Below are 14,273 nucleotides of genomic sequence, written 5' to 3'. Positions count from 1 at the left end.
TACCTAATGAATGTCAGAAATGTTTGCTATCATCAAAATTATAATTCTTGAATCTATGTTTGCAATATTCTCTGCCTTTACTAAGTGGGTGAAAAATGATTTCTAGGTTCTCTGCCTCCTCCACGAGAGAGTAAAAGGATTCAAGGTTCTCTGCCTCACCTGGTTGGTGGAAAGTTTTTGTAAAGGCTTCTCCACCTTGCTGTGGGAGAAAAAGAAGAGGCACTTTTATTTAGTATAATACTTAGAGAGGGAGTCTCCAAGGAGTGCATATTGGTCAAGTTGATCGAACCACTATAAATTTTGGAGTATTCTTTCTATTTACTTTATTAAATTTAATTTTAACATTATTTTGTGATTTATTATATGGTCAAAATCTCTAAACTTACTTATTGTAAAATTAGTTTTATTTACAAATAAATTGTTTATTTTAAAATATTCAAAATGATTTTAAAAAGATTTTCTTTTTTATTAAGAAATTTTTAAATAACCAATTCAATCACCCAGCAACCCCCCCCCCCCCCCCCTCTCTGTTAGTCTTTGGACTAATTCTTTAGGGTTTAACACCCCTCATAAACTTTCAAGTGATATTAGAGTGAGATTCATTAGATCAAGTTTTAGAAAACTTTTAAATTTAGATCAATGGCTAACTTTGGAAGTAGAAACACCGTAGAAGGATATTCAATTACTATACCACCTCTTTTTGATAATATATCTTTAGTTTTTTTTTTTTTAAAGAATTGCATCAAATTGCATTAAGAACTAAGCACAAGTAATAAAAGGATCACATTCCTCCTTGATTAAGTTCAACAATAAGGAAGGAATGTTCCCAAATGAAAAACTATCTTAAAAGAAACTAGTTTCCAATGCCATAGTAGCACAACAATTAGCTACTTTATTATAACTTCTAAAAGCATGATGGAAAACAACTTTATTAAAATCATTTAAGAAGCATAAATCCTTTTCCGGCCACCTATCCACATGCCATTTATTCGTCTTTAAAGAGTCTTTAATGAATTTGATAATGTTGGTATTATAACTTTCTACAATCAATCCTTTGCATTCCAACATCCAACTTCTAAGAAATTCCCTCACCGTGAAAATAGCTTCTAGCTCAAGTTGAGCTATATCCCAATGTACTTTCTTCTTCCCAAAAGCACTTATAAACCTGCCTTTCTAGTCTCTAAAAATGCCACCAATTCCAGCAAGATTGGAACAAACAATGAAGCATCCACATTAATCTTAATCCAATCTTTCGGTGGAGGGCACCAAGTATTTCGAGACTCCCTAAGGAGATTAGTGCCCCAGCTAGTAAGATATGGATTAGATTTTGAAATGGCTAAGAATAAAGCATTAGAAGCAATAATAGAGCACGGCAAAGCAGCTTTACCATGCTTGACATCATTCTGATTTCTCCATGAGAGGTAAACTATGGTGCAGTAAATTCTGGCAATTCCAGAATTTTGTCTGCTAAGTTCTTCAACTCCTCTAAACAGCTATCCAAAGTATTAAAAACAGGCACATGAATACCCCATTCAAGCATCTTCTCAATAACTTCAACCATATATTTGCAATGAACCATAATATGTTCATATGTTTCATTAGATTGGCAGCCTCTAGCACATAGTGCATTCTCAGACAACCTGCGGTTTTTAAGGAACAAATTGGTTAGAACTACTGCTTTGCCAAGCCTCCACCAAAAAATTTCCACCTTCTTGTTATGTTTGAGTTTCTGCACCCATTTGAAGTTCCCATTCTCCTCCAAAGTATAATTGTTAAACAACAAATGCTCATAAACCAGCAGATACTGTCCTCCACGAACACAAGTTCAGCAGCTCCACCCAATCCTCATCCTCATAATCAATACATATTTGACTAATCAGTAAGATTAAATCAGGATGAAAGGCCCTCCGTAACACTTTAAAATTCCATTCATAGACCCCATCCAACAATTCACAATCAACAAATGTTGGCCACCGGTTGAAGCATTTATCAAGCAACCATGCATCATTTAATACAATAATTCTGTCACCCTTGCCCACTCTCCATTTAACTGCATTTTTGAAATGTCTACCACCATCCAACAAAATTCACCAAGCACTATAAGTAATCTTCTTATGGGCTCCATTCATAACATCCCTACCATATTTAAATTTCATTGTTCTATGAAACAATGAATCCGGCTTTTGAAAAAAATTCCAAGCCAAACTAGATCTTAGATATCTAACTCTGAGCAAAGGAGAATGCAAACCCAGCCCTCCCAAACTCCTCGGTTTGTAAACCTCTCCCCAAGCAACAGAATGCATCCCATTAGTTCCATCAGTTTTATGCCAAATGAAATTTCTACACAATTTTTCCAACTCATATAACTCCCTCTTGGGAACCAAAGAATGAGTGATTAAGAAATTTGGCATAGAAAGGAAAGAGCTTTCAATGAAAGTGAGCTTACCTCCCATTGACAGAGACTTCTTACCCCAAGCATTGAGTATATCCATAACATTACTAATAAGCTCTTGAAAATCAACCATCCTGAGTCTCCTGAAAGAGATCTTCACCCCCAAGTAGTTCATCTGTTTGACCACTTTGAAGCCAAGTACTCTAGCAATCTTCTTCTTCATTGGTTACCTAACCACCTTGCCAAAAATAATTTGTGATTTTCTAAAATTGACTCTTTGTCCTGTCCACTTACAGAAATCTTCCACAATAGTCTTCAATGCATTAGCTAAAGCAATGGAGGCATGGGAAAAGATTATCACATCATCTGCATAAAGGAGATGTGTGATCTTTGGGCTTCTAGAAGAAATATGAATGCCAAGCGACTGTCCCCTTTGCTCAATAGAATTGGACAAAAGTTGAGAACACAGTATGAAGAGGTGGGGTGACAGTGGACACCTTTGACGGAACCCACTTTGAGCATTAATCCACTTGGAATTCTTTCCATTAATGATAAAGGAGAACCTCACATCTACAACACATTCCAACAGAAGGTTAGAGAAATTAGTAAGAAAACCATACCACCTAAGAATTTGACGAAGAGTTGTCCACCCCATGCTATCATATGCTTGCTCCATATCCAATTTTATAGCCATCAATCCCTTCTTATTTTTAGAGATCTTAAACTTGTGAAAGATTTCATGAGCCAAAAGGCAATGCTCTGAAATAGATCTTCCAGGAATAAAGGCCATTTTCTCTTCAGAGATCATCTTGGAAATACACTTCTTCAATCTGTTAACTAACATGGTAGCTACAATCTTATAGTTAGTATGGCAAAGGCTAATAGGCCTGTAATTAGCCGGAATCAAAGGGGTCTTAACTTTAGAAATCAAGACAATCAACGTATCCTTCCACTCCTTATTCATATGGCTGGATTTGAAAAGATAGTTGATAGCATTCAACAAAGTCTCCCATACAATACTCCAATAACTTTTGTAAAAATAAGAAGTAACACCATCCATACCTGGTGACTTATTGTTCCCTTGTTGGAAGACCAAAAACTGTAGCTCATTCACTGAAAATTCAGCATTAAGCAACTCTACATCCTCAGCTGAAACCTTTTGATTTTCTGAAGCCACCGGCCAGTTCGTCAATTCACAATTCCTGTGTTCCCATTTCTTCTCAAAAAAATGAATGAAGACCTTGTCAATTTGATCATCTTCACCATGCAAGTTATTAAACTCATCTTTTTGGTAGACACGGTTTCCATTTCTTCTAGCCGTAGCAAAATTATGGAAAAGCTTAGAATTTGTATCTTCTTCTTCATGCCATCTTGCTTTTGCCCTTTGATTCCACCAAGTAGAAAGTCTTCTTAAAGTGACATTAAGTTCATGCACTTTGGTCCTAAGCAATAAGTGGTCATCAGCTGACCAATTATCACCCAAAGCCTCCTTGTTTTGAAGTTCAAGGATTTCCTCTTTCAGCTTTTCTTTCAACCTATTCAAGTCTTTACACTTATTTTTATTCCAAAAAAATAGTGCTCTTAAGGTTCGGCTAAGCTTCCTTTGCAAGATCATAAACTCATCACCAAAGTCCTTCTTCTTCCAAGAGTGATAAACAACACTCTTAGCTGCTGGGTAAGACCTTCAAGTATCCTCAAACTTGATAGCCTTTGACTTAAACCGCACCCCAACATCCAATTTAAGAACAATTGGACTATGGTCAGAGGCCACTCTTGCAAGATGTCTAATAGTAGCTAATGGGAGCTTCTGAATAGCAACTGAATTCAGCAAACATCTTTCCAACCTCTCCCAAATCCGAGACGCTCCCTCTTTATTGTTACACCAAGTAAACCTTAGACCAATGCTTCCAATGTCATGAAAATCTGGATTCATCATAAAGCCATTCATCTCCCTAGGTCCTTTTGAGAACAAGAACCTCTTACCTCCTCTCTTCTCCTCCTTGTTTAAAATACAATTAAAGTCTCCTCCAATGATGGAAGGAATTGAATCCTCCATACATTTCTCAAGTTGATTCCAAAGACTTCCCCTCTCCTTACAACACCTACTCCCATATACAGTAACAACTTTCCACTTTCCCAAGATGGGAACCGAAATATCCCCAACAATAGTTTGAGAAGAAGTCTCCTTTACATCAAATGAAACCAATTTCCTATTCCATAACACCAAAATACCTCCTAAGGTACCCACTGCAGGGTAATGAAAATAATCCCAATATGCCCCAATAAGACAGTCAATCTCCCTTCTTTCAATGCTAGAAAGCTTGGTCTCCATGAGCCCAACAAAAAACACATCTTGGTCTCTAACAATTTCCCTTAAATACAGGGAAGCCTCTTTCTTCCTTGCCCCCCTACAATTCCAAAATAAGATTGATGACATTTAAACAAGTGAAGGGGATCTATCCCCATTGATGGACTTCAATCTTCCATCCCTCTTCTTTAGCTTATAATCGGGTTCAATTGGCCCCAATGATCTCACCTCTTTGGCTAATTTAACCTTGGCAGCACCACTTTGAGAATCCAAACCAATATTACTAACCTCTGGATAATCTAAGTCCATACCCCTGTCCAATGATTTGTCAATTCCTTCATGCTCATCAATATCTTCTTCTTCATCACCATGAGTTAATGCAACAAACATGTTAATTAACTGAATTTTTGGCACCTTAACACCAGCAGTCTTCTCAATACCTGGGCAATTTCCTGGATCCAGAACAGACTTTCCTATAACAGCATCTGCCACCTCCATCAACTGAATATCCTCCTGCACAATAACCCTTTGGCTGTTATTTCCCCTGCTGTCGGTATTAACCCCATTGCCAATCCCTCCTCTACCAGTGACATTATTTCTGTTAAAATGTCTGTTTTTGAAATGAACATGTATCCATGGTCCATATTCAGAACTGATCACGGAAGGCTTAGTGTCATCCACAACCTTCTTACTTTTCTCATTTACTGCATCCGTCTTCCTCAATGTTTGGTCTTGAATCCCAAGGGATACATTATCCGGACAGACCTTTATATCATGACCCACTCTACCACATTGATAGCAAAGAAGATCAATTTTCTCATACTCCACCCGTTGGAAGAATCTCCGAGCTGAACCATCTACCCAAACACCATTCGGTAGCTTTTTCTCCAAGTTGATCCTTAAGAAAACACGAGCAAACTCACGTTTACCCCAACGAAATGTATTGCCATCTATGTACATTGGAGACCCAAAGCAAGAAGCAATTCTTGCTATATTGTCTTCATCCCAGCAATACAGCGGGCAAGCATGGAAATCTGATCCAGACGGGAGCAGAAATTCCCTTAAACAAATTTGGATGGAAAGCAGGGGACCATCTATCCATGCTGACAATGAACCCGCTCACGTACCAAGACCTGACATTCAGAATTTCTTCTACTGCCTCATTCGAATTAAAGGAACATAAAATCCAGTTCATACCGAGTGACGACAAGTGAAATCCACCGTATTTGCTCCACTGTCTCCTTAGTTCAATGCTGCGAACAAAGAACGGCACATTGCTTCCCAAAACCTTAATTACTATCGAATTTTTTAGGATTTGTGAATTTCTTTCCTCCATTTCTGAATTTAGCCTGACTGCAATCCCATCTTAAAAAAATTCAGCTTGGCCCCTGTTAAATGATATCTTGATATGTTTCGGCTTCGACCATGCTTCAGCAACCTCACCATAACCCTCCTGTAAGGATTTATCATTTAGATTGGGCTTCGAGACACCAATACTCTTTAAATCCTTAGAAGGATCCTTAATGTGAGTCAAATTATCATCAACCTTCTGACCTTCCACCGCCGTCAGATCATTAGCAATATTTCGACCCTTCTGCACATCAAGAACTCCAGAAAAATTATTCACCCACAATGTTAGATCATCCTAAGCCAAAGTTTCAAGAACAGCCAAGTCTAGATTTCTCTTCATATCCATATTCTTCTTAATAGCCATATCCTCCACCATAACATTCTTCCTCTTACCCTCAACAAGAATTTGATGGCTCGGAGGTCTTCCCCCTTCTTTAATCACAATGCCATTCGATACTCACCATTGCAATGTAGATTACCAGCAGGACGCGGAGGATTCATGACACCGGCAAAGAAATGTCGGCGATCATCCGGCGATAACTTCCGCTAATCATGAAAATCCCAAGAAAAACAAAATTCGAATCTGTTGGAGAACTTTCTCTCTCTAGAATTCCTGACGTTCTCGATCTAATTAATTGTTTCCCCTCCGATAATATATCTTTTGATTTTTGGAAAACTTGCATATTCACTCTTTTACAATCAATTTATTATCATATGTGGATGCTTGTTAAGGAAGGTTAATCTGCACCTTATTGATTAGTAAATAGTGTTAAAATTGAAATTCCTTTTGCTGATTGGACTACTGATGATAAATATCTAGCATAATTGAATACTAAGTGTTTGAACTATTTTTTTTATGCCTTAAAATCTAAAGATTATATGCATGTTTCCACTTGTTCTATTGGTAAGGAAATTTCGGACAAATTAAACATAACTTAGGAAGGTACAAATGATGTTAAATAATCCAAATTGAACATTGTTCTACAAGATTATTAACTTTTTAAATTAAACCAAGTGAATTTATTTCTAAAATGAAAGAAAAAGCATCATCAGAAATGAAATAAGGATAAGAATAATATGAATTATAAAGTTTCTTCTAATGTTATTTATTTTGAATGTAGGAAGTAAGGGCATTAGAAGTTTGATTGCTAAACTTTTGAAGCACACCCAAGAAAGGAGAAGGGGGAAGAAAAGCCTAAGTTTAGGAAGGATAAGAAAAGGTTTCAAAAGGCTTTGTAGGCGGACTCAACATCAGACTACTCTTAAACTAAAGCAGAAGAGGAGGTAACAAACATGTGCTTCGTGGTTGTTGGTCATCTTCATCACTCTGATTAAGAGAAGGTATGTGAGATTACTTATGATAATTAAATTCAAGTTTCTAAAAAAATTCATTCTTCATATAGGAAGCTCAAGAAATGGCATGCTAGCATTAAAATTGATTTTTTCACTCTGTTGAAAGAGCATGAAAGCCTGAGAAAACATCATTCCACTTTAGATAACAATCATATGACTTTACTTGATGAATTTGATGAATTGAATAAAAAGCATCTTGATTTAACTACGAGCATGATTCCTTAAAAAGTTTACATGTTGAATTGGAAAATACATACAAGAAATTAGATACTCTTGCATCTGATTTAAATAGTAGGGAGCATGCATTGAAAATAGAAAAGTCAATTTTTGAAAGTGCAAATAAGTTTTTAGAAACTAAATTAACTATTTCAAAAAAATAAAAACCATATACACTAGAAGAGTTTCATAATCCATCACATCAGCATTCATCATTCAAACCTAGAAATATGCACAAAAACCTAAATAAATTAGTAAATCTTTTTATTGGTGTTAGATATTTTTCTTTTGGAATGCTAGGACATATCTCCCACACTTACACCATTCACCATAGAACATATTTGGTGGGGAGACCAAAACTTCAAAATTCACTTATAGCATGCATTTATTTCATTCTTTTCTCTATAAAATTAGAACCAAACATATTTGGGTTCCCAAATCTAACATCTAATGATTTTATAGGTGTGCTCTCATAGAAGGCCTCATAAGAGCATATGATTTATGGACAGTAGATCTTCAAGGCATATAACTGGAGATGTAAATCAATTCATTTTATGGAGGCCAAGGTAGGTGCTAAGGTAACACTTGGAGATAATACTACCAGAAGAGTGGTGGGTTCAGGTATAATTGACAACTCTTAAAATTTCATCATTAAAAATGTTTTACTTGTAGATGGATTGAAACATAACCTACTCAACATAAGCTGACTCTATGATAAAGGCTTCAACATTAAATTCTTATCTACAAGTTGCATATAAGCTTAAATGACAAAACTATTTTTAGGGAAGGAGAATAAAGAATGCCTATATATTTGATCTAAATTTCATTAAATTTGATATTGATCTTTGCTTAAAAAATTTTACTGATGAATCATGATTATGTCATAGGAGATTATGTCATACAAGCATAACAAAACCTTAGAAAATCACCCAAAAAGACTTTGTGAGAGGAATTCCCAAATTAGAGTTCACAAATGACCACTTGTGTGATGCCTATCAATTAAGGAAACAAGTCAAATCCTATTTCCACTCAATCAAAAACATAAACTCTAGTAAACCCTTAGAAGTCCTATACATGGATCTCTTTGGATCTATTAACACTGCAATTTGGGTTCCCAAATCTAACATCTGATGATTTTATAGGTGTTCTCTCATAGAAGGCCTCATAAGAGCATATGATTTATGGACAGTAGATCTTCAAGGCATATAACTGGAGATGTAAATCAATTCATTTAATGGAGGCCAAGGTAGGAGGTAAGGTAACACTTGGAGATAATACTACCAGAAGAGTGGTGGGGTCAGGTATAATTGACAACTCTTAAAATTTCATCATTAAAAATGTTTTACTCGTAGATGGATTGAAACATAACCTACTCAACATAAGCTGACTCTATGATAAAGGCTTCAGCATTAAATTTTTATCTACAAGTTTCATATAAGCTTAAATGACAAAACTATTTTCAGGGAAGGAGAATAAAGAATGCCTATATATTTGATCTAAATTACATTAAATTTGATATTGATCTTTTCTTAACAATTTTTACTGATGAATCATGATTATGTCATAGGAGATTATGTCATACAAGCATAACAAAACCTTACAAAATCTCCCAAAAAGACTTTGTGAGAGGAATTCCCAAATTAGAGTTCCCAAAAGACCACTTGTGTGATGCCTATCAATTAAGGAAACAAGTCAAAACCTATTTTCACTCAATCAAAAACATAAACACTAGTAAACCCTTAGAAGTCCTATACATGGATCTCTTTGGATCCGTTAACACTGCAATCTTAGGAGGGAAAGTCTTTAGGTATGTAATTATTGATGATTGTTAGAGGTTTACTTGGGTAAGATTCATAGCTCATAAAAGTAAATCATTCAAGGAGTTTAAGTCTTTTCCCACTTGGATTCAGAGGAAGCTAGGTTGTGAAATTCTAACCATTCATAGCAATCACAGTGGAAGATTTGAGGAGAAATTTGAACATTTATGTAAGGAGTAAGGTATATAACACAACTTTTTAGCTCTTAAGATCCGTAAGTAGAATGGGGTAGCTAAAAGAAAGAATAGGATCCTAGTAGAATCCGTTAGAGCCATGTTAATTAAATATTCACTTCATAAATACTTTTGGACATAAGCGGTGAATACAACCTATTATGTCCTTAATAGGGTGAATGTCAGGTCCAAGCTGAATAAGACACCATATGAAATTCTAAAGGGTATGACACCCAACATCTCTTACCTTTAATTCTTTGGATGTAAAGTATTCATTTTGAATAATAGGAGATCTCAATTAGGAAAGTTGACCCAAAATCTAATGGTGTGTTCCTAGGTTACTCAAGTGTTTTAAAATCCTATAGAGTTTTTAATAAAAGAATAATGGTAGTAGAGGAGACCACTCATGTTATGTTTATTGAATCTTATAATTCTGGAGGGTCTAGGGTAGAAAAAGAGGAGGTTGTAAATGTGACCCAAGGATTAGAATCTATAAATCTGGAGGAAAGGGTAAAATCTAAAAAAATATAGCCTAGAGAATAGAGATATTCTTCAAGTCATCCTAAAGAACTGATCTTAGGATAACCATCTGAAGGTGTTAGAACTAGGCATGTACTTAGAAATGAAGTAAACCACTCTAACTTTGTTTCAAAAATTGAGCCCACCAACCTAAATTAAGACCTATCTAATGAATTATGGATTCATGCCATGCAATAAGAGTTTATTCAATTTATAATGAATGGTATTTGAGAGCTAGTTGAAAGACCTAAGGACCAGACTATGGTTGGAACAAAATGGGTTTTCAAATATAAAATGAATGATTATGGTGTAGTTGTGAGGAATAAGGAAAGATTGGTGACTAATGGGTATAACCAAATAGAATGGATTAACTTTGAAGAGACAATTTTCCCTATAGCTAGATTGGAAGCCATTAGGGCTCTACTAGCCATTGCTTATTTTAAGGAATTGAAACTATATCAAATGGATATTAAGAGTGCCTTTCAAAATGGAGTGATAAAAGAAGATGTGTATGTTGAACAACCCCCAGGCTTTAAAAACTCACAATTTCCTAATCATGTGTTCAAATTAAAAAAGGCATTATATGGACTAAAATAAGTACCCATGGTATAGTATGAAAGGCTAAGCACATTCCTACTAGAAAGAACCTTTATTAAGGTGAGCATCCTATTTCTAAAAAAAGTTGCAGATGAACTACTCATTATCCAAATTTATGTTGATGATATTCTGTTTGGATCTTCAGATAAAAATCTATGTGATGAATTTTCAAAAATAATGAGTAAGAAATTTAAGATGAGTTTGATGGGAGAACTGACTTATTTTTGGGGATTTAGCATAAGGCAGAAGGATGATGAAACTTTCCTTAGTTAATCAAAATATATTAAAGACATCCTTAAGAAATATAAAATGTATAAAGCCAAGCCAATCTACACTCCCATGAGTTCCACTGTTCAATTAGATAAGGATTAGAATGAAAAACATATTGATCAAAAGAAATACAAAGAAATAAATGGATCACTTCTTTACTTAATTGTTAGCATATCTGATATTATGTTTAGTGTTAGCATTTGTGCTAGATTTTAGAATTATCCAAAAGAGTCCCACTTGACTACTGCTAAGAGAATTTTTAGGTATCTCCTAGGAACACCTGACTTAGGAATCTGGTATCCTAAGCATTGCACCTCCTTTGAAATCATGAAATATTTTGATTTAGATTTTGTGAGATGCCAAGTTGATAAAAAAGAACTTCTAGAACTTATCAATTCATAGGATAGTCCTTGTCTCCTGATCCAATAGAAAATATAACTTAGTTTCCCAGACCATTGCTTAAGCTGAGTACATAGCCTTAGGAAGTTGTGTATCCCAAGTCCTCTAGTTAAAGCAACAAATTCTTGATTTAGGATTACCTTTAGGTATAATTTCAATCCTATATGATAACACTCTAGGACCATGTTATTAAAAGAGATATAGAGAAACACCATATAGCCACTGAAAACAAACTTGCTGATGTCTTTATAAAACCATTAATATTTAAAACTTTCAGCATCTTAAGAACTAGATAAGGTGTAATAGATATTAATGCTTGAAATTGTTACTTTTAATTTTATGATGTTTTGTTTTTGTTTTATTTGTATGTTTGTTTCTATTTTTGTAGTTATGTTTTTGTTTCTCATTTTTCTGTTATTTTTTTCCTTCAGTGTTTTTAATTAAATAATCAAATTAATGGTCACTTTTCATATTGATTTCTTAAATGAAATTTTTTCATTGCATTAGTTTTAGAAATTAGTAGGCAAATATTGACTTCCCTAAATCAGTTATAGGAAGAAATAATGATGATTGTCTCTCTTCCTCTAACTGCTTTTGTGGTGTATTTTTTTCATTTTGAAGCAAAACCTATTTCAAATTAAAAGTTAGATTTTTGAATTGAGATCTATTTTTATCTTTCTATAGTAATATATCTCATATGAATGATGTTCAAAGTCATTGAATCACTTTTTCAAGTTTTTATAATCAAATTTTTGCATCTAGCATATAGATATGTTTCTATTTTGTGGTTTACTCTTCCTTATGTTAGAGAGTGAACTCTTTTACTATTATATATGGAATATAATCTCACAACTAAGAGTCTATAAAGATTTTTAAAGGAAGCCAGCTTAAAAAAATGATAAGAGGCATAAAATGAGCTCAAAAGAAAGATGAAAAGATGCGCAATGATCGCCAAATAATTGCAAGATACACCAAAGTGTATAAAAAATTAAAAAATGCACAAAGTATGCCAAATAACTAAAAAAGAGGCACAAAATGAGCCCATAAAGAAATTAGATTCTTTTTCTTTCATATTTTTAAATCTCAGAAGAATCCATATGCCACTTGATATTTTCAAACACTTCAATTTTAAAAATTATGATTTTTGGTTGATTATTTTGTAATATTATTCCATCATATATTTTTCTAAAGAAAAGTTTGAAAAGATCACTCTTCTTATCTAACTTCTTTTCTGAATTGGATTTTTGCTTAAAAAGATTTTTAACCTATTAGGAGTCCGAGCTAGGTTTAACCAGATCGGTTTTAAACCTTTTCTGGATTTCAACATTGTTAATTGATTTCTTACAGATTTTTAATCCACTTACAAGGGAAATTTATTATTTACTAGATTTGATCCATTCAAAAAAAATGTGTTCTTTTGCTTTTTATGTATGATTGGTTTTTTTTTTGTGTTATTTTATGTTATTTTTTTTGTTTTTATTTTTGTTTTAAAAAACTCCTGATCATGACTTTCCATATCCTAAATTTTTTTTGTTTTGTTCACATCATCCAGGATAATCCACATCGTCATGTATGATATGAACAAAGATACCCTTCTCAGATCACACCACATCCAACAACTGATCTAAACTAGTTATTGGTGATCATCCCATATGATTCATACATCAAACTGGGGAATCCACATGGTAGAAATGGCTGGATGATTTGAATATTGTTAGGACAACCCATTATTACATATCAACCCAGATGATACATATGTTCATCATATATGATCCCTTTATTCAATGGTCATATAGGATGACTCCTCGGGATGACCGCTCTGTGTCTAATCGTCTAGTATGTACTTGATAATCCTGGAGGATAAGAACAACTTTTTTGACCAATCATCTAGATAAAATTATTGTGCCTAATTATTCGGGACAATCTCACGATCATCCTAAATGATTATCCAATCCTATATAAATAACCAATCTCAAGCCTTATTCACTCTAAGCATTCATATTCTCTTTTCTCTCAGTCAAGCTCTAAAATTTTAGATATGGCTGACAGTAAAAGACCTCATGCATTTCCAGGAGTACTGTCAATTTTCACTTTACTGAAGCAGCTGATGAAGCTGCTTACAACCGCTATAAATTTATTGGGATTATCCCCTCCAAAGTTGTTAAACATGAGGATTTAACCTCTCAAGTACTCGACCTATTTGCCCGTACCTCTCTCGGGTTTATTCTTACACTTGCTTTTCCTTTCAATTATGAATTGATTCTTGAATTCTTTTCTATTTCTTACCTTAATTCTATCTTTATTGCACTCCAATCTTACATTAAAAGATGTCCTATTGAAATCACCTATTAAGACTTCTATAAATTTCTTCACATATCCACCATTGAAGATAAAATCCATATTTTGGCTTCAGATCCTGATTTTAATTGGGGCCCTACTAATGCCCTTCTTAGAGAAACTAATGCCCCCTATCATGACTCTAGAACCAGTACCTTAATGAAAGATGACTGAACCATCCAGCACATTCTTCACACTTTTGTTATTCCTAAAGATGGGGATTTGATTCATATTACTCCCATCAAGTCACTATTGACCTCATTTTTGTATGAGGTCACTAAGGCCCTTCCAAACTCCAGATTAATTCTAGATCCTAGGATCCACTCTAGACCTTAAGATCCTTTCCTATATTCAGACCTCAGGATCTACTCGAAACCTTAGGATCCTTTCCTAGAGCCAGACCTTAGGGCCTACTCTAGAGCCTAGGATTCCCTTAGATCCTAGATCCTAGAACCCCTCTAGATCGTAGGACCAATCTAGTTCCAAATCAATCCCTACCCTTGATCAACTTCAATCTCAAATCAATCCCCATCTTTGATCAA

Source organism: Dendrobium catenatum, unplaced genomic scaffold (assembly GCF_001605985.2).
Source record: "Dendrobium catenatum unplaced genomic scaffold, ASM160598v2 fragScaff_scaffold_1395, whole genome shotgun sequence".
NCBI classification, from domain to species: domain Eukaryota; kingdom Viridiplantae; phylum Streptophyta; class Magnoliopsida; order Asparagales; family Orchidaceae; genus Dendrobium; species Dendrobium catenatum.
This window is presented reverse-complemented; position numbering follows the sequence as displayed.